Consider the following 26,397-nt stretch of genomic DNA (forward strand, 5'->3'; position numbering starts at 1 on the left):
ATTACTTTACTGAGGTGTAAAGTCAGAGCAATGCTACAAAAGCTCTCAAAATTAAAAGAAGGATTTAATCAAACAAGCATTGTGTGCTGCTGAATTTGTTCAGTACTGTAAGAGTCATTATTCCATAGGACTTGCTTATGGAAAATGAGACAGCAAGTTATGCCTGTGGGGCATGTGGGGAGGCAAGGACACCATAAAGACAAAGTACAGCTTCGGTTGGAAGGGATCTCAGGGATCATCAAGTTCCAACCCCTCTGCCACAGGTAGTGTTGCCAACTGCTAGATCAATTACTAAATCAGGTTGGCCAGGGCACCATCCAGCTTGGCCTTAAACTCCTCCAGGGAAGGGACATCCATCATTCTGTGCCTGTTGCCTCTCACTCTAATTTGGGACACCTTCTCCCAAGGCACAGGATTTACAGATTCTGGGTTTCTTCAACACTTTACCCAGTGGAACACTAAAGCTCTGACTGCTAATGAAGCATGCAATACTCCTTGTAATCCTTTAGGGTTTTTGCTGTGTCTTGTTGCTCTGCTTTAAAAAGTGCAATGACCTCCCACTTCTGTGTTGGATCGTGCAGCTAAAATTCTTTGTAGCATTAGATGAATGATCTTCTTCAAAGCTTTTTTCTCATCTTGCGATGAACGCTCTCATGAGAACAGATAAATATTGTACCGTTTTATTTTCTTGACACAATCTTTGTTACGTGAATGAGACAGTAACTCTTAATGTCTCATGCCTCCTGTGTATTACGGAAATCTGCTGTTAACTTTCTGACCTTTGCAGTAAGCTGTGTTTTTGATAGTTGGCTATTCCACTCCATTTTATCAACTACAGCTAATTTGTGGGGAAGAGACAGGTGTATCTAAATGCAGTTGAAATAGTTGGAAGTGTTTTCTGTTGTGCTCACAGGATAATGTTTCACAAGTGATATTCAGCATTAGCATCCTGATAAGTCAGCAGATTAGGAAACAGAAAATCAGGCAAATAGAAATGTATTCTTACAGTATCTATGAGAGGAACTGTAGAACCACAGCACAGTTTGTTTTGGGAAAAACAAAGACACCACAAATTCCAAACACAGCTAAAGGGATTTCTTCAATGGTACTTACTGTTCTAGCTTATACATCCAATAGTATGATTGCTATAACTGTAATTACTTTGCCTTTTATTTGCTGTGTCAAAATACTCATGGCAGTGAAATTTTGTTCACCATGGTGTAATAAGCACACACTGAAGAACATCTATGCAAACCCAACTGTAATTGCACGTGTTTAAAAAAAAATCCTGGTGGGCTTTATAGTTGGTCAGGTTTATAGATGATTTTAGACAGGTAACAGCAGACCAGAAGAATCAGAACAGGAGATGCTCAGGGACAGAGTCACAAAATGGAACTTTTGAATGATCCATGGATTTGTAGCATTCATGAAAAAACATTTAATAAATAATAATGAATGCTGCTGTAGATGAACATCCAATATTATTTTGAAAGTATAGAGAAAAAAGGCACAATTTGGTGTAGTTTGTTCAGCTGTAAACCTGAAAAACGATTTGATATGAAATGCATTCTTCTGAGATTTCCAGGTTTGAGTCTCATCATTTATACAGTAACATCCAGTATTGTCAAAGCTCTTCACTAACAGCAACAAGACTTTCCTGCCTATAGATCTTCTCTAGGACAGGGGACCAATGTTAACAATTAGAGTGCTACATAAGTGTCACTTTTCTCCTTGAAATATTTGTTTGCCATTAAATGGAAGTTCAGTTCATGCTGAATATAAGAAAGGAGATTTTAAGACTAAAGGATGTGTCACTTTCTTGAGCACTAGAGCTAATTGTAGGTAAACCACTAGAAAACACAGCCTGTGCCTTCCTGTCTCCTGATTGTTGTTTGATAATAGTTTGACAGAGAAGTCCATCCAACTCCTAATACAAAATGCAGCACAGAAAAAAAAGCTCAGATAATTTTTACTGTTAACGGTAGAGCTTAATGTCTACAATCAGCCTCTAAACTAAGAACAACTTCTGTGCTGTTATTTTTACCCATTGTGCAATTAACACTCCACTAAGTATTGCAGTTGCAGTGCCTTTTCCTTTTAATCTATTGCTGTCTTTTTTCCCATTCTCTCTGCACCTTAAACAAACATGCTCTGGAACGTCTTTTTTCTTTTTTTCTTCTTGTTTTCTCTTAATGATTTCAAGTTCTTGGTGGATAAAATTCCTTATTTGCAGAATATGCATAACAGGAATTCCCCAGTGTATGTAATTACTTAGCTAGTAAGAAAGAAAACAAGAAGCACCAAACTGTGTTTTCCCCAGTGTGTTTTCACAGGCTGCAGAAGATGGATATCTTGAGTTAGAATTTGTGATTATGGATCCATTCTTGGCTAACAATTCTAAGCTTTCTACAAACATTTAAAGAATTAGCGATTGGCTGTGCCCCCCCAGCACCTGTGTTCCCCTCTTCTCTTGGACAGTTCCTGCTGGGGACCCCACAGAGCACAGATGTGCTTGCAGAGAAGGCCACTGGAGTGTGTCTGAGTAGCCTTGTGCTGGAGCTGAACCTGCTCTGCTTGGATGTGTGCTCTTAGCACTCACTTCAGGTTAGACTTTGGGTCCTTTTCTTAAAGTTGTCTGAAGGTCTGGGTTACGATTTCCTATGTTTCAGAAGGCCTGAGCCTTGCACTGTTGTTGTCAAGACAGTCAGCACAGGAAAATAGCCGTCATTCCTATCGATCTGATTTCATACAATCATAGGATCTTAAAGGCCACCACTTAGTGACCAATCTGCTGCCACGTACAGGGCTGCTACCCACTAGATCAGGCTGTCCAGGTCCCCATCCAATCTGACCTTGAGCACCTTCAGGGATGGGGCATCCACGACTTCTCTGAGTAATCTGGTTTGAATTAGCTGCAGGTTGGTCAATAATCCACCCCAACACTGACTTTTCAGCCTCCTCACAGAAACCTGGTTCTTCTAAACATGACAGGTCTTGTTACAAAAAATACAGAAAGAACATTTGGACAGGGTGGAATTCAACCAAGACAAGAAAGTGTCAGGATTAAAAACTTGGAGACTTACTTCCCATCACTTCTACATCCTGAATTCAGGACTGGATGTAGAGAACTGCAGTGGTTTGTGTACTTGTCCTGCTTGCAGTCAGAGCCTGGCAGATATATATAGGCTCTGACCTGGAAAAATGCATAAGCTGCTGTTAGTGCAGCACTGGACCTGGCTAATGAAACCACATGGGGCTGTCAGTCTGGATGTGCATATCTTTGGCTGGCAGGGCACATGGGTAGCATGCACTCATCTGTCTGCCAAAGCCCACGTAGATGCACCTTGAGTAAAGCCCATCTGGAGGGAAAAACATGTTGGCCTTTTATTTAAAGGTTGTTGAACTTAGCTCTGCATTCACAGTGTTAGCTGCTAATATTATTTCCCCAGTCTACAGCTTTAGGAAAGACCTTTATGGGAAAATTTACTGCACATACTCTTTAATTCCTTGTAAACCAAAAGCAAACAGTTTAATCCCTGCTGGTATTACTTGTGCTTTGTTTGTCAGAGGGAAACAGAGAGGTGTAATTAATTGTCCTGTTCTGCTTGGACGACTGGCTCACAAATAAATAAATAAAGCAGAGAGAGAAACTTGAGGCCTGGCAGTGCCCCCATATAGCATCCCAGACTGCAGTTAATGTTTTTAATAAGAAAGATAGCTCATATTCACAAGGGCCTCCCAGCTGGGTCTTAAAAGATAAAGGTTCTCCATTATTGCCACCAACTGTCTCCTCTTCCCGATTAACTGAATTTACAGATGAGATTTGGATCTGTTTAAAAATCACTATAAATAAGCAAGGCAAAAGAATAGACCTTTCCTGTGTTTACTAATGCATTTTTCCTCAAACATTAAAAAAATAAAACAAAAATCTGTTTTCTACACAATAGACTGCAGTGTCTTCCAGTCTGAAAATGACAGAGCATTGTGCTGTTACGTGCTTCCCTGACTTCTAGCCAAGTAGTTCGATTCATTATCAGTTCATCAGTAGCATGTTTCAGTAGAGGAACAGCCAGATGATTGTCTTTACATCCTTCATTGTGGAGACTATATGCTCCAGCCAGCCTGGACCAGTGCTGGGAGAGCTGACGAAGTTCCCAGTTTACTAATAAAATGAGTTCTTGGCCAGCTATAAAGCATGATTACTATACATATATGCAATAAACTTATGCTGTATTCATGTAGAAATGAAGAATGACGTCATCTTTCAGGATTAGAATAGTATTCAGAGTTAATCATCAATGGTACAAATGAATAGAAACAAGCTGTCATTAATTTGGGTGTGTGTCAGACTAGAGAAAAGGTGTAGGAACAAGAGAGAAAGAAACTTTTTCATACTTGTGAACTTAATTCAGTGCATTATGAACAGCACAGCAGGTTCCCTCTTGAGTTCGGTATGACTCACCTCTTCTGCCTACACCTACTGCCGCTCCCCTGAATGACATTAAATACAGATCTGCAGAAGTGCCCAGATACTAAAAGAAATTCAATTCATCATATAGAAGAAGATGAGTGAAAAGAACTATCAATCTCTTTTAGCTTTTGTGTTTCTTCCTCCAGTCATTCCCTCCTCTTTATGGCTCTTAATTTTTGCAGGTTTAATCTATTAGATTTAAAACCTAAGAGCATTCAAAGAAGGTATATTTGGTAATGTACCCACATCTGATTGACATTCACAATACTGCTTTAAAAAGTGTAATGGAGGACTGAAAAAAATCAGAACATCTGATTCTGTTTTGGCACCTTGGCTTATTTTAAATGTCCCTTTCTCATGCTTCTGTGTAAGACTTAATTCTCTTTAATTTTGAATTGACTTTCCTGCAATCATGGTAATGTTTCTTCTGTTTTGAGATTCAGAGAATGATTTATAAATTTTCGTTTGGCTTTGCATGCATCAGTCTGTATCATGTAACAATCTATGACTGTTTGCTGTTATATCATTTGGTTACTTTTGTTATTAGCTTCACTATTAAACGTGGATGCCTTATTTTTAGATGCTAATTTCCAATCTTTGGAAGCTTGTTATACCTGTAAATTAGAAAGTTGATCTCTCCTCTTGATAGCAGAGGCAAGATCTGCCTTTCCTGCAGAGTATTCAGAAGTAAGTGGCATCTCTCTCTGGAGACAGGTGGAGACCTGAATCTGATCTCCAAGTCAATGAACAGACTACAGCAGATAGTGAACACTTGATGGATACCAAGTAGAACGAGATGTTAAGAACACTTCAGAAAAACGAAGAACACCTGAAGAAACTCTAAAGTGAAAGTGAATGAGAATGGTAACAAGAACATGTAGGAACATCTCAGGGTATGTTTGGATATATACACTTAATTGAGCCTCCGAGGAGGAGGAAACAGTTTGTGTATATGTAAATTTTGTTTGTGATATCAAAATTGAAGCTAGATGGTAATGTTGGGCAGGCTGCCCACTTATTCCCTGTTCCATTACCTAAGTCACTAGAGAAAGAGGCCGAGGGGAACATCTTTACAGCTTATCCTCTTGCATTCCCTGACAGTAAGGTTTTTTAACAATATAGAATAAATACAAGTTATACTTTTCCTTGTGCTTTCTCTACTTCCCCGATGGAGACACGCACAGTCCCACCTACTCATCCTACTTTTGCCATCAGAGATCTCTAAAAGTCTCTTCTCCATGTTAAAGGCATAGATGTTTCCTGTGAAAGAATACACACGTGAAAAAAAAATTAACAAAAGTATTATTTATGGAGTCATCAGAATCTTAAAAAGACATCTCAGTTATTTCTTTAGTGAAGACAGCAATCTGTGAATTAAAAGGAGGCAATCAGAGAGAAACTGGTCTAATAGAGGCCCTGTGATCTTTCTTTACCTGTTTGTTGTTACATCTTAAAAAGCATTTTAGAGTCATTTCTGTCTGTTGTAATTCTTTGCCAACACTCCACTAGGATGCAGGAAACTGTGCAATAAGGCACAAAAATACGTTTCATTTCATTATATTATTTAGCACATTTGGAACAGTTATATCATAATTAATCTCAAGAGCAAGAAAATGAATTATATACTTCTGGTGTAAATCAGCTTTGCGAATGATGAGCTAAACAGTTTTATCTTGGTAATTAGAAATGCAAGTTTGCCACAACATGAATCCTTCAATTTAAAACCTATGTTTAAAAACCTATTGCTCTTCAGAACTGAAGAGTGAAACATATACTTAACTTGAAGCATCTAAGCTTTGAAGCATGTGCTTTGGCTCTGCATAGAAGAATGATGGATTTAGGTACTTTAAAGTGCCTTCCTGATGTCTCATTTTCTGGTTTTACAGTGGCCGTTATTCTCTCCTCCACCCCCATACAGTTTGTTATGGCCTCCAGGTTTGAGCCTTTATACCTATGAAGTTTTTTTTTTCTGCCAGACATTCTGCTGTTTAAACAGAGTTTGGCAGACAGTGCCTGCAACTGTAGCTCTGATGTGTGCAAAGATGTAGGCTGTGGCTGCACTGCACCCGCCCTGACAATTCAGCAGCAGCTAAGTGAGATTCCCTGATTGCATCCACCTATTGGGTGACTGTAAGCAGTGAAAACAAACAGCAAACTCACCGATCTCTGTACTCATATTTGTGTTTTATACTGATGCCTGACCGTAATGTACAATTTATTTTATATACAGAAAAGTACGAACAGCCATCACTTATGCTTGCTTCTTACTTTAAATAAGATGTATCTTGGTATGAACTGCAGACTTCTGCTGTGAAAGATCCTCAACAAGTGTTGAGACAGAAATCCATGAAATTATATTGTGTTCACTCCAAAGGGAGTTTCAGACCAAATCCTCCTAGAGATTTAGCACTGGCACCTTTCTTGCCTGGTAGGCAAGATCTCCTCTCCAGGCTGAAGGCAATTTTCATTAATTTTAAATTATTGAGTAATGGAATGAAATATTATGAGCAATGTAAGTGATTTTTTCCCCCCATCTTCAAGTTCGTTCCCAAAAGGATATTTACTACAGCAAATAATATGACATACAGCTGGCTTGATCAAAAGAAATCAGTTTTTGATATTAAGGTTGCAAGCAAAATTCTTCCTTTCCTGTCTAAAACCGGCTTTCCAGGGAATTTTATTTATCCCTTGCCAAATGAAAAATCTTTCTATGTTATGAAAGGCTTTGTCTTTCTCCTCCTTTTCTTGTCCACACCAAACTAATTGAAACTGAAACTGCAGGGTAGGCTGAAATGGCTGCTTAACACATTGACCAGTGTCCAGCCTTTATCTGGAACAAAAACTTTTACCAAGAACTTGACTTTAATAGTCGTACCTATAATTCCTTTACATGAGTATACCATTCCAAAATGCAGGATACCAATTTTAATTAAAAGTAACTTCAGCAATGTCTAAATTGGCCAGATAAACTGAATCCCTAATGTGAAATGTTCTTTCTGGTTAATGAACCATTCCCTTGACAGTAAAAAGCTTGGTACAAAATCATTGGTGTTCATAATGTGTCCAATAATAACGCTGTTCATTATTATTGTGATGGTTTCTTGCTGCAGAGCAGCTTAAGGGGGAAGAAGTTTCATTAATAAATTCCCACTGTTTTTTCTTCTCCTAGTAATTATTGCCTTTCCATTTTGACCAGGCATGATGCTTAGATTCGAAGGTTAAATAACCAGCCCTAAATACAAGATGGTCCTATTAAGGATATAGTATCCATGGATATTTAAGTGATTCTATCAATATCTGAAGCTTCTTGCACAAGTTGTGCAGTGAGTTTATGATAAATCACATCAAAGCTGATGTTAGATCTTCATATTTTTCTCTTCTAGGAGAATTAGTGTTGCAAAAGGCTTGAAAATATTATGAAAAAATGAGAACAAATGGACACCTTTCTGTGGGGATACGTAGCTTTTATACTTGATAGTAGTTAGGAAACTCTGGACTAATATGAAAGTGATTTTGGCTTTGCACACATATTCATGTAAGCAGTAAAATATAAGAGATTTTGCATGTCCTCTCTTACTGTGACCAAGAGGAAGACCTGAAACAAAACAGGACATTTTAATGCGAGAAGTTACAATGATGTATTGCAGGTGATGCTCTGATGGCAGCACTTGCTTTCTCACTGTGGTAGTCCAGATACCTCTTTGGTCTTCATTGGAGGGTTTTTTTATAAGGACATAGTCCAACTGAATCTACCTAGTCTGTGAAGTCTATGGATATGAATTAAAGTCGTGTTTTAGATGAAAGACCTAAGTTTCACCTCTAGCTTGAGGAAGCCTGTATCTTGCAACGCTTCCATGCACTCTTCATAGATGCAGAAGTTGATACTATAAAACTGCAAGGTAATACCCAAGTCATGCCCTAGTACTCAGGAATCAGAAACCTGTTCATCATTATGCATTATGTAAGGATACTAATTAAATATAATTTAGTAGTTTGTCATATATGCCCCATCTCTAGAAATGTACAAGGTCTGGTTCAGCGGGTCACTGGGCAGCCTGATCTAGTGCCTCATTTAGTGGGTGGTAGCCTTGTATTCAGCAGGGATTTGGACTTAGATCATCTTTGATGTCCCTTCTAACCCAAACCGTTCTATGATTATATGATTTCCTTGAGGAGCTGGGAATAAAATGTCTGAAGTAACCAGAGGAGATAACATTTTTATTTCTGAAGAACTCACTGATCTCTGGATATTACTAATCTCTCTAATTATGAAAAAAGTTACATTTTGTAGCATCTTTGGGATATCAGTGATTGCACGTGATTCCTCAATACCTAAAGGATCAACCTCTTTTCATATTGGTCCCTTCAAATACTGAATAGTTTCCAATACTGAGAAAAATGTAGAGATTTTCCCTTTCAGGGAAGGCTACTTAAGGACACAACATCCAAGTGTGAAATGGGAAAGAGAGAAAAATTGAAAAACAATAGAGGAATTGTGCAGTTCTATGCAGTTCTTTCATTTTAAGCATCAGTGATCAGTGGAAGCTGACAAGAACGTTTAGCATGCATTTACAAAATAGTACCATTCTAAATTTGAGAGAGATGTGCCTCACTTGAGAGAGGCTTTTTTAGCAAGCGGATCATGAGAACTGAAAAAAGAAAGCATGACCTTTTGCACCACAAAATTAGATTGCAAGGGAGATGAATGTCTCCTGACAGAAGGACAAAGACAAACTAATGAAGCTGGGATTTGATTGACAGCATGTTGATTGACAAAATATTATTATCCATGTCATTCTGTAGGGTGCTGTGCTGTGATGTCTTAAAGTGGAAGCAAAGACATAACAGGCCCAAAAGTTTATGAACTTGAGGGTGAAAAGTTAATTTTTCTTAGGATCACCTTCTAAAACTAGGAAAGATGTAAAAGGAGAAATTTTCTATTCAATGATGAAAATATTAACCAACATTTAATACTGAGAAGGAGAAGGAGAAACATGAAGTTCAGTGCTTCCTGTGCAGGGTAAGTTCTGCTTATGTCACTGAGAAAACAAAAAGATGAACTATTGAGAAAACTGGATCAAAGGAGTTTCCACTTGCTCAGGTATAGAACAGACAAGTGTATTAAGCAGAAAGTTCTACATACTTGGATTTGATTCACCACTATACTCTTTTATTAAGCTCAATAAATGAGACAAAATTAAGTGATTAAGCCAAGAAAATATATTCTCTTTCTATGGGTACTACTGAAGAATTATTGTCAGTCTTGAAGCCTACAACATATGCTTATAGACATTTTCTTGGCTAAGATATGAATACTAAAACCACACTGGAAACCTGAGGTGGCCCTGAAGTCTACAAACTAGATGCCTGTATTTTCCCAACAACCAAATGGAACAAGAAACCAATTTAATTATGAACCTCTTCTCCAAGACCAGCCAGAACACTGATCTAGTCTTCCATTTTATTTTGGGCTACATTTAATCCTGATATAACATCATACATTAAAAAAAAAAAAAACACAAAAAACATTTTGTCCTTTTAAAGTGTCCCATACATTGAACATAGCTGAGTAAAAACATAGACAACGTGTTCATCAGTTCTTTGTAACAGTAGAATGTGTGATATTTAAGTAAACAAACTGGCTATTTGGTGAAGTGTTTTGTATTTCTCTGCTAGCTATCACTGATTATATATAGCTCTTGAAAAATAAGTAGAAGAAACAAAAATGGTATGAGACGATAGGCTGTTGTTGTTTAACCTGACAAGCAGCTGAATACAAAATAGTCTTTTACTCACTCCCTTCCTTCCAGTCAGATGCAGGAGAAAACTGGAAGAGAAAAAGTCGAACTCATAGGTTGAGCTGGAAACTAAGGCAGAAAAGGAAGAGATAAGTAACATTAATTACACATATGTACATCACAAAACAAGTGAGATGCAATGCAATTGCTTACTCCACCAGATAATACCCAGCCACTTCCTGAGCAGCAGCTCTCTTGGCCAGGTTCCCTCTGTTTCATAGTTCTTTTCACATGATGTTGTATGGTATGGATTATCCATTTTGCCACTTTAGGTAAGCTGTCCTGGTTCTGTCTCATTCCAGTTCCTTGTGTGCCCTGCCAGGACAGTACAGGAAGCTGAAAAACTGATATGTCCTTGGCTCTGTGTAGCACTGCTCAGCAACAACTTAAACATTGGTGTTATCAACATTGTTTTCTCATAAAGCCAAAACGTAGCTTCATATCAGCCACTATGAAGAAAAACAGCGTGGTCCCAGCTGAAATACGGACACAGATTCGGTCTCTACATAGAAAAATAACTGTCTATGTAATAAAACTTAATCTATGCTTGTAGTTTTGAAGTGTATTTTAAAAGGGAATGAGATTTGAAAATTAGAGGAAATTTAGAGAAAAGCCAAGGTGGCCAAATATGATTAAAATATCATCCCACTGCTGCCTTCCTTCACTCTCTGCCACTAATGTAGACTCAACATTGCAAGAAATTTGATTTCTGGCCCTGCTCCCTTTATAACTAGTGAAAATTTCCATTAATTTCCATAGAAGTAGGCTCAGATTTTTAATTTACAAAGTCTGTTTTCCAGTGGAATGTATACGTTGTCTCAGCAGCACAGTTCTGTGCTATAATAGCTGCTGGGGGATAGCCAGTGGGAGCTGACTCAGCTTCTGCCCGTCTGACTGCTGGTTTTAAGATCTTGAATCAAAGCTACTCTTAAGGTGCTGATATCTACATTGGATTGATAGTACAGTCCAGTGAAGAAAATACTCAAGTCTTGGGGAAAAAAGAAAGGCCTCTGGGTGTTAAGAACATTCATAAGTGGGAAAGAGCCCAGCTGTTTCTGTCTCTTCCCTGGAAGCACTTTCTTTACATTTGAAAATTGCTGGATAATGAGGAATATCAAGAGAATATCCAGACCTCAAGGACAGAAACCCACATTTCCTGCTTTGAGCTGAAACAAGCCAATGTTAAAAAATAATTCATCTATGAGGAAGTAGTTATTAGGTACATACCAAAATAGGTTTGTAAAAGATAGTGCCAAACATACAGTGGCATTTAAGAAGAATAGGAAAAGTACAGTGCAAGAAGCAGAGGTGATGTACACATTTATGTGTGTCAAGTTCAACTCTAAACATTTCACATTACTGCACTTCTCTGAGTGCTGTCATAGGAACAGCTAATGCGCAGTACTGCCTAAGCAAGTTTTCTGACCCCTCCAGCATTTACTTGGACTAGCATCTTGGAAAGCATATTGCCGTTTATTCTGACAGGAAACATTTTCCTTCTGTCATAAATGACTCAATAATCCTTTGTGAGTGGTTGAGGTTATTGAAACCTCCTGCACTGAAGTAATATATTCCTTCCTCTAACAGACAAGACTTGTTTTCTGAAGGTTTATTGAAAAATGAAAGTCTCTCATAAAATGTACTCCAGATCATTTAACTTTTCTATCTCCTTTTATAATCCAATGAATTTCATTCATTTTAGTAATCTCCTTGTGAGCCTAAGTATTGTGGGGCTCAGATTAAAATACAGTGCATATGAATCTGTGTTCATAAAAGAAATGAAGACTCTTCTTGCTTATAAGTTTGCAGTCATTTGAATCAACCCATATAGCTGGGCTAAGAGTAAACTGATATTTATTCTCTTGTGCCTACACAAATCAAGTTCAGATGGTTCAACTACTATCTAAAGTAGAGTTGATAAAGCTGACACATACCTGCAGGGAATTCTTTCTTGTGATTAGTAAACCTGGAGTCCATATCAGTATTTTCAGAGCATTATCAACTACTGTGATAAGTGACAAAGATTAGCTGTGAGCTGATGTCCATGACAGTATTTCCTTGCTCTGTTTCAGCAGAGATGAATGGAGAACTGTAAGCATAGATGTGACTGATTGTAAATTTGCAGCCCTTGGCTTTCAGCAAAAAGCTGGAATACCTTAACAAGTTACTTATCCTAGGAACTCTTGTTCAAGTTCCTTCTCTTGCTATACTTTAACATGACATGTATGGACTCACTCCTTTGAATTATGAACACTGCCTCCTGCTTCTGTAGGTTAATAGAAAATTGTTTCCCTAGTGTAACAGTGAAGGAATGAATTCCAGTTTGTGCTGGTGTTGGATATTTTGTCCCTAACCCAAAACTACTTCTCAAAGAGCAGTATCTCCAGTCCCATTGATTACGTCTTTATGCCTATTCCCACAGATATATATAGCAGTTAATGCATATAAAGTGTTTGAATATGTAAGCTTATAAGACACTAAGGAAAATGGTCAAAGCTGTTGTGGAGAAAGAGAAACACAAGCAGAACTTTGTAGCATTAAATGAAGAGAAACATTATTTGCATAGTCAGAAATCAGAACATGACCTAAGCAAGGAAGTTTATGGAGTTCATGACTTGCAGTGAGATTTGCCTGCCACTGTTGTATTTCTGTGTTAATTTATATGCAATAAGCAAACTATTCAGAACTGTACTTGTGCTTGTCTTTCTGTTGAGTAAACTTCCCAAACTTTTTTCCTTTACTCATAACTGAAATATTCATTAGAATAACATAGACTTGTGAGACTTGAAATGAAATGAACAATAGATTTGGATTCAGGGTGATATAATTACAGTTTTCCATTATACATGGCGAGCAGAGTAAGTTCAGGATTAGTTTTTCTTGCTGTATTATACAATTTGAAAGAAAATGTCATACACATCATGCTAAAATAGGATGCTATTCTTCCTACACAAGTGCAGACAGTGCGCTAATGAGCTGACTCTTCTGTCAGGCTGGGAACATGCAGGAGTTGACCAGAGAGCATCAAGGAAGCTTCTGAAGTATATAATTTGACTAGTAAATAATTGGGAAAGTAGGTCAATTTGTGTTTACCGCTCTCCCCAAACAGTGGATTTTCTCTGAAAAAGATTGGCTAAATAGCATAAAAAAAAAAAAAAAAAGGTTGTGTTAAAATTTGGAACTTGTAAATTAGCAGAACATTGCCTGAAAATCAGGAGAGCTGAAGTATTAAAATGAGGCATGCTCAATTGGTGAGAGAAAAACTTTTCAGATAAGTTCGGAAACAAGAATGCAGCCAGAATCAAGAGTCACAAGGAGTTGAATAGCCACCCTCTTTTCCATTTCCCATTGAGAAAGTCTGATGTAGTTGATCCACAGTAGCAGTTCTTAATGGAAAACTGGGAATCCATTCTTGATTTAACATAGTCTGGTGACGGTCAGCTTAGAGTTGCTTGTACTGTACTGAGTCTTGGACATGAAGTGCTGATCTCCTAAGCTAAATTTTGTCTGCAGCCCAAGTGTTAAAAAAGGTAGAGTGGGCATTTTCATGTTTGTTGTCCTTGTGGTTTGTGATGGAGAGGAAACGGTGGCCCTTGGTCCATGTGGTTCAAGATTAACAATTCCTGTAGCGCTGGCGACATACTCAATGTCTGGCATTTGCTCTGTATTGCTACTGGGTTCTGTGTGGCATCCTAACACTCCTAGGTCAATATATATTTATTCAGGCTAAAACTTAGTTCAAGACTATATCAGAATCTGTAAGCCCAGTATTTGAGAAAGGGAAGACATTCATAAGTTCCAAATTTTGTAATTAATTATTAACCTCACCCTTCAACTGAGTGAACTTCTCCAATTAATTAATATTTAAAAAAAAAAAAAAAAAAAAAAAAAAAGGTTGCATATTCCTCATCCTGTAACTAGGTCTTGAAACCTTGAAACACTTCTGGGGTTGGCTCACACTGTAGATTCAGGCAAACTCTGAAGGTGTTTGTCCATTTCCCTGTTGTCCAAGTCACAGTGTGATAACAAGCAAAGTATTTAGTAAAAAAGTTTACATGTCAAATAATTTGTCTCACTCAACCAAGTTAGGCCGGGGGAAATGAAACATATCAAGATCTTAGTTTCTCTAAAAATAATTCCTGTTACTGTGCTACACTTTATTCAGAGACAGGTCAGGATGGCAAATAGGATGCAGCTGAACAACTTGGTCTTCATTTTACTTGGGCTGGGAAAAAAATAAAAGAAGCCATACACATTTCAATTTATGGAGCAATAAATGGACTGAATAGTGGAATAAACATCAGTAGAGAACATAAAGATGCCATGAAACATTTCCACCAACATGGCTGAAGCCTCCCTTCCCTTACAAATCCACCAAGAGACATTTTTATTCCTCCGTATTTTGTAAAACTAAGGTTAGTCTGAAGAAAGGAAAAAGATATCATTAAGAGATTAAAAACAAAGGAAGTTTTAACTTCACACATTACATGTCTTTCAGTGATGCTATTAGGGAAATTAATGAAACCCATTTTCCTTACTCTGGGGCTCTGGAAAAGCCATTAGATTGGAATGAATATATAACACTACATCAATCTAATTTCAAGAGAGGGAATTGGCAAACCAATGAGCAGATGTAGCTTCAAAAATTCACCTTAATGGCTGTAATGTAAGTTTCATGAGTTACAGTAGAAAGCAAATTAAAAACAACACAAAGAGACAGTGATTCAATGGAGCACATACACAACAATTAAGTTCTTCTGTCTATTCAGCATCAACTTGACAATTAACCATGCCATTTTACTAATCTAAGGATTTGGCCTGTCCTATTTGTCTGGATGATACTCTCCTTGCGGGCTCTTCCTAAAACACAGATTGAAGTTGTGTTCCTGTTAGAGTGGTGCAATGGTGACTTTGAAATTCCACTAAGGACGCAACTCAGGATATTCACTTCAGGGAGGGGAGAAAGGATTTTCTTGTAGAGTTTTAAAATGTAATTACTTCAAAACTATACCTACTTTCAAACATTTATTTGAAACCTTAGTACACTGTTTTCCTCTTTATAAATTAGGCATTTTTGTTCTTTTAATTACTTTTTACTGCCTGTACTTGTACTTGCTTTTTATGAGTCACTCTGAAATCAAAGTAAAATAACACTGATGTGTTAATACAACAAAACAAAATTGACAAACAAAAAATACCAACAAACCACAAACAAACATTACTTGTCTCTGTGGCACCAACAAAATAAAGGCAGAGAGGAAGAAGAGAACATGCTACCTTAACAACTAAATCTTCCAGTTCCTTCTGAAGTTTCACAAATGAAGGTTCATGTTGATTTCTATATATTTTGCACATCTGCTCTCTGTACTAACACTTGAAATAAGCTCAAATTCTTCCTAGAGATTTTGTCCATGGAATAATACTTTGCAATGTAAAAAATGCTCTAGAATTCCTTGAACCACAGCAGAGGGACCTAGTGCTCCCTGGCAATGATGAGGACATCACCTTTTGCAGGCAGCTGCAAGCATATATTGGGGTTTTCAGTCAGCCCATAAACAGTGTGAATAATGCTATGTCATGTCTGTATTGATTACAGTAACACCTTTTGCAGCCTTCTAGCTTAGCATTTGGAACTGGCTTTTGGGCGGGTGGCCAAGCAAAGCAAAACCAAAGCCATGTTCCCTATGAGCAGCTAGACAGGGTTTTCAGACCAGGTTCCAGTGCAGCATCTTCTGCCACCGACCTCTACTATCTTTGTAAGAGTTTCTTGGATCTTAACACCATATTCTGCACTTCTGTTCACAATTTCAGAGGTAAACGTAGCTCTATACTTAAAACTTCTAATTGTTATTGATGGAAGTCAAATAAGAATTTCTAAGAGTGATATGCTGTTAATAGTAATGTTTAGTACTCTTGTGTGTATATCCATACAGTCATTCTTGATTCCTGGTTTGCTCTGTTTATCAGTGCTCATTTCTGTCTTTTTTTTAAGTTAGAATAGTTCATCTTCTAATAAGTTAGTACAGTATACCACAAGCAGTGAAGCACTCAGTGTGAATATCAGACATCAACAATTCAGTTCACTGAAATCTGCTGCTCAGCCTTCTGCTGCTGGTGAGCAGCAGTGAGTAATGTCCAGTGGATACAGACAAACTGCTGACATCAAATCAGCAGCAACAGACACTAAGATTTCTGGACAGCCAGTTAACCTTAGCAGGGATTCTTGGATCTTCAGGATATGTTCAAAGGAGAACAGAGATCACACACTGGCCAAAATAATCACTGGTGCAATGACTGTAACTGATGCTGTCTACCAAGTGCCCTTGTATAAAAATAAAAGACTGTGTGACCCAGCATCTCTCCAACAAATATGATTCTCCCAACAATCCTCATCAATCTACAGTTAAGATTTAGTGTGACAACCGACTGACTTGCCATAACAAACAGGGCTGGGAAGCACTATGTGTTGCATCTTCCCTTGAAGATATTGTATTTTGCAGAGTGGTAACTGTCACCTTATGAAATTTAATGAAAGCCAAGTACACATCAGAGATTTACAATCCCATCCCTTTACTGCTACTGCAACAATGTTTTTGTAATCAACAAAGGAGCTGCCCTGTAAATGTAGTTGATGCTTTTTTTTTCTGGCAGAAAGTTTTATAACAGTTGATAAATGTCAAGAAAGGTGGAAAAAAAGAAAAGGAAAAAAAAAAGAAAAAGAAAAGGAGGGGTGGAGGAACCTGGAGGACGTTGTACCTGTTTGTTTATTTCTGTCTCTTGACTGTTGAATTCAAGACGTGAATAAATGGCACGTCTTCAGAAACTACTGCGTTCCTCTGAAACAAAAATACTCGGATTTTTTGGTGCTAAAAGGAGTTATTGTAATTGAGAAACAAACAAAGAAATAAAAAACACTTGTAGGCTATGCTTGAACCCCCATAGATTAGAGAGCTAAAAAAAAATCTCTACATTTTTAATAAGTCTTTTGGATGTGGTTTAGGCCAGTGCTTGAGGCAGATTCCAAGAGAAAGAGCAGTGCTCACTTACTCTTTGTCCAGCAGAAGCTGGTCTGAAATGACAGCAGTAGTCACTGGCATCAGGAAAGTGAAAAAAAGAGGCAGCAGATTCAGGTTAGAAAATTCCTGCTAGACAAAGCATTGTCAAAGGCTCCCTGCACTGACAGAGTTCTACACTCTCATACACTGATGTGATGCCTTAGGAGTAGGAGTGAGCTGCCCGTGAAAGGTGAAGAAACACAACTTCTCTTTCTCCATCAGCTTCTTGGGTATCTGAGGTCACTGTTAAGTAAAACTGATCTCTAGCCAAAATACTTGCTTCTGAGACTGCTCGGGCTGAACACCAGATCCCAGTTAGAGTGCTGCGGGCAAGCAGAACCCAATGCAGTGTGAAACCTGATGCAACAAGTTCAGCCATCTGAATATTTTTAAACAAGCTTGAGCTAGCTTGAGTGTGGCTGATGTCTGTTCACACAGATGTGACACTTTTGAAGTGATATTAGGGGATGGAAAACTGAATTTACTGTATCATCAAACCATAGCCTCAGGCATGATGCCTCTTGAGACTGCTTTTCAGCTGGTGAACCTTATGCATATCTCATTGCCCAAGGCCGAGCCTCAAATCCCTTGGATTATTAGAAGAGAAAGAAGTGACATAAGCAGAAATGTTTTACATTTAGGAAGCAGAAGGCCCTCTTAAACAACCACTGCTCTTAGTACTAATCTATTTATAATGTCAGTCTCCAGATGCTATGGACATATCCTCAGCTATAAGCAGCTCCACATGTGCAGCTCTGGGACTGACTATTTAAGAACTTTGTTCTGTCCTTCTACAAGAGGTGTTATTGTTGCTGCTCACGTCTTAGAGAGACCTTATATTTGAGAAAAGTTTGTTATTTCAATGTAGTTAGTTATTCATCAGTAAATCTCACCGTCCAGAATTACAAGCAACTACCTTATCAACTTGCTGGATAAAACCTGCCTTAAGAAGTCTTTGTACTCCTCTTTACTGTTCTGTGCTATAATGGTATGAGCACATCTGAACATCTTCCACCCTTCTTGTATTACTGTAGGAAAACTTTTCAAGGTAGTTTCATGAATGTGAAAAGCAATTAAGGACATAAGATTAAGGTCTTTTTTCTTATGAATCTTAGGCTCTGCTTTCGGCAATTAACTCTAACCCAAATTATGAGATGGCCTGCACAAACGGGCTGTAGATTGGGATGTTTCTTTGACTATTGATTTTTCTTCACTGACTCTTATCTACCTTCTTGGGATTTCTGGGGAAAAAACACACAGAAAACTATTGATAAGTAGTGGTTACAGCTATAGAATCTGAACATTTGAACACATGGCAGAAGGAAACCTGAATGCTTTTGCATTGTCAGCCTATAGTGTAGTGCTTAAGGATAACAGTGACCCATGTTTATAGAGAAGCAGATCTCACAACTCAAAAGCTAAAAACTATTGTTTTTTATTCCTTGAAGACGCACTTGTTCAACAGCACTTTGAAAAGCCTCCTTGGTACTCAGAATGAAGCCTAAGAGGGAAGGAGTACTATGCCTTTCTCCTTGATTTGCATACTTACAGAAACCCTGTGAACTCTTCATCCTTTCTGTCTGCAAGTTAAAGCCAGTTTACATTTTCCATGTTTGTAACACTGTTAGGAGTTGGTATCTCGTCCTTTATCTTGCACTGAGCTCCCAGCTGCATGAAGTCATGTTCAAAAACCCACGAGTAGAAAAGACAACAAACAGAACAACAGAGTAAGGTTTATGTAGTTAAGAACGAGAACTGCTGTTACAATCGCTTTAGGCTAAAGTAAAATTGCTAATAACTGAGATCCCAAGAGTAGCTGTCTGACCTGGAAATGCCAGCCTTATTCACACATTCACTCACACAGCCTCATTTTCTTTACTTCTGGAGTAGGTACTGTTCAGTATGCAGAAGCATGAAGTGCTATGAATAGTCGTGGGCTTAGACTCTGCTGTTTGTACTTGTGATGATTAATATTGTACCAGAGCTGCGTGAAAAATGGATTTCTTTCTTTGTCACCAAACAAAGTAAACAAATGGGAAAAAAATGGTGACTGAATAAATATTCAGTTCTAGGCACTTAGGCTTTGGTGGGTTTTTTTTGCTTGTTTTTTTTTGGTTGCCATTTTATTTATTTTTAAAAGCAAATTTTGTCTGAAAACACAGTTCAGATGGAAACATATAGAAGAACTGTGGGCAGACAAAAAACAACAAGAAAGGGCTTTTTTGCTTTCTCAGACAGTCTGTTTGCTGCAATCAGTTTTAATTCATGAGCTTAATTGCAATTATCCTGTGATTTTTGGTACCTTACTCTGCCTCAGACTTTGTACTGCTATGAGCCTTTCCTCCACACAATTGTAGCATGGTGCAGAGCTGTTCTCCAGCTGCTGCTTTGGGGAAGTCTCAGTGACTGCCCTGTATTGTCCTCTGTGCCCCAATCTGAGCTTTTGGCCCCTCAGGGGCTGCCAGCACAGCACCTGTCTGAATTGGATCTAAAATCCCTCTTACCTATATAATAAGTGTTTCCTCATGTGGTTGGGGAATAAATACTTCAAATGTAGCACTATTTGTCTTCTGAAAAACAAACAACAACAACAACAAAAACACACCAAAGAATTGAATAAAGCTCTTCCCATCTTCAGCACACATATCTTCTACCTTGTGGACCTCCTTGTGGTTTCAGTTTATCTTACAAGTTTCCTTAAAAGCAGCTAAGCTCATTTTTCAAAATACTAAATAAGAAAGAAATATTAAAAGTAGAATTAAGGATCAAGAGGGTAGGAAAAAAACTACCCTGACAACAGTGGCAATGAATTCTGGTGGATAGGTCTTGGGCCACTGTCATCCCCCCTCCTTGCTTTATTTCACAGCTCAGTGCACCGTCTTCTCACTGGTGTGAGGTGGGCATTTACAGGTCATTTCAAACATAGCATGCAGCTCTGAATATATCACAATTAACAACACCTGCTCTACACCACTGTGCTCATTTGCTAGCTGCATCCAATGAACAATCCTTGACAGCTCTTGTGTTTTTAGCTGGCATAGCTGGCAGATTGATTGTGAATTTGTCTTTGATGGTGAATATTAGAGGCAATGAGACACTGTTTACCTTGAATGCAAACTGCTTACAACGCCTAGAATGTCATGAAACTGCATCAGGAGAGGTTCAGGCTGTGTATTAGGAAAAGGCTTGTCACTGGGAGAATGGTCAAGCACCGTCACAAGCTCCCCAGGGCAGTGATCACTGTCCCAGGCTGCCAGAGTTGGAGTGTTTGGCCAGTGCTCTCAGAAATAAATATGGTTTGAATTTTGGGTGGTGCTGTGTGCATCAGGAGTTGGACTCAGTGGTCCTTGTGGGTCCTTTCCAACTCAAGTTGTTCTGTTCTCTTCTTGTCGTTATCGTATTTGATGGACTACTAGGGATTCAAGTACAATTGAGGTCAAGAGGAAAGGAGTATTTGTAGTATAACTTATCAACTGAAGAGAGTAATCAGTGCCAGCTGGTACATTAACACAATTCAGCAAGTAGTATTTCCACTGAGAGAATATACCAAGTCCCAAGGGATTCTGATACATGAAAGACATTGCAAGAACCGGCAATGAAATAAACAAACAGAAACAGCAGGTGGAGTTCTGTGGAAGGGTTACTATATGTTCCAGCATGCTGCTCCTAATCCTTTGTAAAGTTTGACCCCATTTGCACAACCATATAAAAGGTACTCTGTAACTTCTCCACTGCTGGCTTTGTAGCTTTCTTGGAGCCAGTGTAAGAGAATGAGATCTCTGTTTTTCTATGCATGAGATGTTATGCACTCTACTGATAAGCACTTCGCACTTTTTCATTCCCATTCTCAGAACTTTGTATCTCACAGTGTTAACAGAATAGGCTTAACCTACTCATGTGTTTATCTGTTTTGCTACTTGCAGGCTTGCTTTATCTGTGTCATCCCTTTGAATTGAAACATTGAGTTGCTGTTTCTTGTTACCTGAGATAAAATCTTCATTATTGCAAAATGAATTTCATTCTGCAGTCTTAAAAATTCATAGCTGTCTACATTCATAAGCACATAAACAGCAGACACCACTCCTGCTGCTACTTCTAAGGCTTCATTTCACTGAGGAGTAAATACAGTCACAGCTGATGACACAGGATAACAGGGCTCTCTTAGGACTTCCTCCAGCCACCTGCTTCTTGACATAAAATATCTTCTCTTTCCTTTTGAGCACCCCAGGGCAGAGGAGTGTTGGCAAACAGCTCCGCATTTGGCATCTTCAACATTCAAATGTTTTGTATGCACTATTCCTCAATGACTCCCTCCCTCACACCCTGCTTTGCATGGAACATCATTAGTTCTTGATAGTATACAGGGCATGGAAATGACAATGAGTGATTATTAATTGTTTAAAACATATTGAATGGCTGACCTTTAGCTGATCTGATCTCTCCTCACATTCCTGTGACTGAGCATTACCCAGTGTGACCCATGTGGGCCAACTCCTGAGGGTCTGCTCTTTTCCTAAGGAAAGATGAGACAGTTCAGGTTTTCCAAAAGTCACTGTCACATTTATGGGAGAGAACAAAAGATCCTGAGAAAGCCTTCATGGAAAGCTGGCCCAAACACCTGCAGTTCCTCTCTTAATGTGATTCTCCGTTTCAAGTAGTGCAAGGGAACAAAAGGTCTCACGTGATCCCCTTAATTGCAAGGGTGCCTTTTGAGTACTGTGGTTGCCCCTGTTGAGGATGGATGATTCAGTACCTTAAGGGAGCCTACAAACATCGGGGGAATCAACTCTTTCCAAGCATAGATAATGGCAGTACAAGGGGAAATGGTTTTAAGTTGAAGGAGAGGAGATTCAAGTTAAGTTGGATATCAGAGGGAAGTTCTTTAACAGGAGAGTGGTGAGGTGTTGGAATGCGCTGCCCAGACAGGTTGTGGATACTCCTCTCCTGGAGGTGTTCAAGGCCAGGTTGGATTGGGGCCCTGGGCTGCCTGGTCTAGTATTAGATATGGAGATTGGTGGCCTTGTGTGTGGCAGGAAGGTTGGAGCTTGATGATCCTTTCAACCCAAACCACTCTATGATTCTGTGATGATGCTGCACACATTATTCAGGTATGCTGACATTCTGCTTGCTTAGATCTGACAAAAGCTGCAAATGAACAGAACTTCTCTAACCCAGCCAAATCTCCAAATGTAACTGTTGTGAGGGTGTCACAGTCTAACAAGCTTTGTTGTACTTATCAAGGAGGAAGAGGCATGAAGAACTCAACACAGCAGACAGTAATGTAACACACGTGCATTTGAATCTGGATCACGCAGACTCTCTGCTATCATCATTTCTTGATCCAAATTCAATTTGGATTCTCTCTTCTTGGGCAGAGATTCGTAGAGATCTCTGCACTTCTCTTATGAAGAAAGGCCAAATTGCCACAAGGGTTGTGAAAAATTTATGCTTATATTTGAACACTATAATCCAAGGTTGTAATTATGCTGATGAAATTTAAGCTCTCAGTGAATGTAAAACTTAGATATTTCTATTCTATTTTCACACTGGTTGAAGTAAAGATCAATTCTAAGGCTTTGTAGACCACCCTGGTACAGGAAAGTGTACCAATACTCGGACACACATTTCTGTTCCTCTGTAATCCACACTAAACTGTTTTTCCAATGGATCCCTAACTCCCCTGTGTTCCCTGTACACATTCTGCCCCTCCCTATTAAAATGCCCATGGACATTTTTCTCTTTGTCCCACAGAGGAGAATTTCCTAAATGTATTTCCTTAAAGTTGTCTTTCAGTTTTTCCCTTTGAGAAATCATCAGAAATGCTCCATGTCTGCTCTGTAGAATATACTTGTCCAAAACTTCGCACCTTGCTGATGGGATGCCTGGTCTCTAGTCAGCTGTTCAGAGTCTTCCCAGTCTGCTTATCCTTGCAGAACAGACTTGACACACATTACAGCCTATGTCATCAATCAATAGGAAGCTCAATGCAAACTAGAATGGTTAAAAGTATATGACATATATTTCCAATCTGAATTAAAAATGTATAACTGTAACATAGGGATTATACACTGAATTTACAACAAACCTTCTTTATTAAGAAAATAAAGCACATACAACTAATGTTGTCGATAATGGCAAGTTGTCTTCTCTAACAATCAGGTTTAATTGTTCATTCTGACACACTCCAGCACTCTATTAAGCACAGATTACTCAGGACTGAATAAATGAATACAAACGAAGCTGGCCCACTGCTCTGCACACATCAGTGGAAATAATGAATTACATCATTTCATGAAAATGCATAAGGGACCAGGGAAGGTCAAGAGCTTGTTATAACTTCATGTTGACCATTCCAGTTTTCCAGAGCAGAAGATGTTGTGAGGGTTGCTTATTACTTGGAGAAGAAATCATCCTATTTTTAAAATAACTGTGTTTTCTTTAAAATGAGAATGTGATGTAATTCAGATATTAGAATTCTTGCTTTTAAATGTTTTAAAATTAGACAGCCCATATACCTCTGTGTCTGGAAGCATTTATGAAGTGCTTTTTGTTGTTGCTTCTTACTATGATAGTTGGCTTTGCTAGTGAACACATAGCAAGCAGAACACAAACATCCACCTGCAGGGGGACTGGAGTTAGACTGTGTAATAGTTTTGGGTTTTGTTTTCATTGTTCAACTTGAGATCACTGGGGAGGATCCTATTTGCTAGGTACAAGTATGCAGTGATGGAATGTGGCAATCCTAGCACTACTGGCTTCAGAATTTACATAGATACAAACCTTAATTGAGAAAAAAATCAAGGCTTTCCAGGTTTATGCTTTAACAGATTTGGTTAGTTTGTGAGAGAAAGCATAATGAAACAAAACCACCAGCAAATGGAGATACCATCCATGTTATTGCCTTATGTGCTAATAAAGTTGGTGCAGCTATTACACAGGTAATGTTCTGTAAAACATACAGTATACAAATGATTCACATGAACGGTGTTTGGTTTACTAATCCCATCAAATTCTTGTTCAGTCCACGGGACAAATTCATGTTTTCTGTAATATCCCATATCTGTAATTGAACAGATATAATGTCCTTTTTCTCTCACCCGTGTTTTGACATTTTCTTTAGTCTGTGCATTTGAAAGTTATTAAATTCCTGGAAAGTATAAAGGCAGAAGGTGTTTCTAACAGTACTAATGCTCCCTAAAGATTTCTTTTTCTTTTAAAGCATCTGAGGAAAAGATTGAAAGCTCTAAAACATTCTGTGTAAGAATTACATCCAACTGAAAGCAAGTCATTCAAAAAAGCATTTACAAATGCAAGTCAAATAAAATTAACAGGTTGAACTGTTCCTTTGCACAAGGAGTGTGGCTCCAAATTATGACTTAATTATAAATACAAATGATGCGTCTTTAGGACAGTATGAACAGAGGCTGATCCAAGGCCCCTTGGAATCATCTATCATTAGATCCTGAGACCGAGCAACCCAGTGACTGCTGCTAACTGGTGGATATGTAGGCTGTCTAAGAGCCCTGACTTTTGGATACGACAAAGGCTTCTTCAGAACTGTTTTAGTCACAGCAGACAGCAACAGTTGTATGTCAAACATATGTACAGTGATTAAAAAATGTGCAAGTAACTGAAAAGCATTGCTACAGCCTGACATTCTGAATCCAAATGATGAAATTATGTTTTCTTTCCCTCATATGCTGTATCATGTCATCTTGTATTAATTATAGCCTCCCATTGGGTAATTTTAAAGTGATTAATTACTTCATCCATACACAGTGGGCACACAAACTGCAATCATTAGCAACACCATGTGTTCAGTTCATGTCACAGATCTTTAAATAGTGCTCCGGTCTGTCCCCTGTACACAACAGCAGTATCCTCCATGGTGTCTTGTACAGACATTTGCAATTGTTTGATGGATGACAGGCATCCCGCTCATTAATTTTCTAGCCATTTATCAGTCATACTCTGAGGTCCCCATTATTTCAATTGCATGACTACAATAATTAGATTTCATGTCTTTGGACCTCCTTAGGCTTGCTTCAGGCTATGGTACTGACCTCTACTGGGTTTAAAGTTTATTCTAAAATTAATGTATTTGTTCATTTCCCAGGTGTTGTATTCTAATACTTAATGGAGCTTTCCAGACACTTTAAACAAGATAGCAAAAGAAACATGAATCCCAAAGCCACCAGATCTTGCAGTTTAGTCAGGTTAGGCATTAATAACCTCAGATTATTACATGTAGATTCATTAACTGAGTGACTCAGTATCCATGAAGCAAACCACAGTAAAACTAGATGGACTGAATGTGAACTTGTTAAAAGTGGGTGACTCAAAATACATCTCTTCATCTTTCATGGTTTATTACTATTGTACCAGATTCAGCATGTGTCTGTTACAACACTTATCCTCTGTCCCTACAAAATCCAAGTCAGCTGATTGAATGCACATCCACTGCAAACCTAAATCCTTGTCTCTACAGACTAGATTATCAGACTTAATTCACTGTGAAAAAAAAACTGTGAGACCAGGGGATTGTGGGATGTATCCTGACACCACCCGCCGAGTGGTGCTCACAAGTAGCACAGCTCCCATTCTCCTTCCAATTCAGATCACTGAAGGCAGCCCCTTTGTCCCACCTGCTCCCATGTCCAGTGCTGCTGCAGTAGCACCTTATGTGGGATGTGTTATTGTGGTCCTACGACTGGAATCCGTAGGGAAACTGACCGTGCTGTATAGACTGCAGTTCAATGATTTATTTATTTTTTGCCTGAGCAATCTTAAGGCCTTCTATGATGGAGTGACAACATGGGTGAACAAAGGAAGGGCAACTGATGCAACTGGATTTCTGGAAGGCCTTGGGCATTTTCCCACACTGCATCCTTATCTCTAAATTGAAGATATGTGGATTCCAAGGGTAGGCTATACATTGGATAAGGAATTGACTGGAAGATTGTAGCCATAGGGTTGTGGTCAGTGGATCAACTAAGTAAGGTTCAACAAAGCCATGTGCATGGTATTGCACTTAGGCTGGGGCAATCCCAGATAAATGTACTGACTGGGAGAA

The sequence above is a fragment of the Excalfactoria chinensis genome, chromosome 7 (genome assembly GCF_039878825.1).
Source record: "Excalfactoria chinensis isolate bCotChi1 chromosome 7, bCotChi1.hap2, whole genome shotgun sequence".
Classification (NCBI taxonomy): Eukaryota; Metazoa; Chordata; class Aves; order Galliformes; family Phasianidae; genus Excalfactoria; species Excalfactoria chinensis.